Source organism: Pristiophorus japonicus, chromosome 10 (genome assembly GCF_044704955.1).
Source record: "Pristiophorus japonicus isolate sPriJap1 chromosome 10, sPriJap1.hap1, whole genome shotgun sequence".
NCBI classification, from domain to species: Eukaryota; Metazoa; Chordata; class Chondrichthyes; family Pristiophoridae; genus Pristiophorus; species Pristiophorus japonicus.
Genome location: NC_091986.1, coordinates 177803059 through 177803828, shown reverse-complemented (window position 1 = coordinate 177803828; position 770 = coordinate 177803059). Strand labels below are relative to the sequence as shown.

General features: G+C 42.9%; 1 protein-coding gene across 2 annotated transcripts in view; it reads left to right on the top strand.

Moving 5' to 3' along the window:
- Window positions 1-9: 9 nt before the first annotated feature.
- Window positions 10-770, top strand: part of sparta (spartin a) — a 50968-nt gene continuing 50207 nt past the window's right edge. For both annotated transcript variants that reach the window (XM_070892350.1, XM_070892349.1), the window contains exon 1: window positions 10-242. The gene's annotated coding sequence lies outside the window, so the exon portion shown is untranslated. The remainder of the gene's footprint in view (window positions 243-770) is intronic.

Here is a 770-nt window from a genome sequence, read left to right as displayed (position 1 = left end):
TTGCTCTCCGACCATGTGACCGAGAGCCGCAGTTCACGGGGTCAGTCAGCGTGGCGCAGGAGCCACGAATGATCTGCATAGGGCTTGACCCTGGGGGGGGGACTGTGTGACCTTATCAAATAAAGAAACCCCCTCCCCGTAAATAATAAAACTATTATCCCAGCTCAGGAAATATTTGTCTTATTTCCTTTCCCAAAGTATTTGGATCTAACCGCCCGTCCAGGAGATTTCCTAACTGGCCGGTAAGTAAGTGCGGGGTAGAATTTATTGCGCGTATTTTCGGGGGAAAGTTTTACAGAAATGTATCCTGTGTTGGTTAATAGGAACAGGAGTTGACCATTCAGTCCCTCCAGCTTGTTGCTGTTCTGTATCTCAACCCCATTTACCAAATTTGGTCTATATCCCTTGATGCTCATACCTAAATAATAAAAAAATATATTAAAAGTTCCAATTGACCCAACCTCCACAGCTCTTTGGGGAAAGTTCCAGATTTCCATTACCCTCTGTGAAAAGTGCATCCTGATTTCACTCCCGATGGCCGAACTCAAAAATGATACCCCCCCAGGTCTGTTTTCCCATACCAGAGGAAATAGTTTCTCTGTCTACAATATTGAATCCCTTTTATAATCCCTTGATTAGATCAACACTCAACTATCTAAACTCCAGGGAATACAAGAAGTTTTTGTAACCCGTTTGCAAAATGTAACCCTTTATGCTCTAGTATAATTCTGGTGAATTTGTGTTGTACCCTCCAAAGCATCATGAGTAAT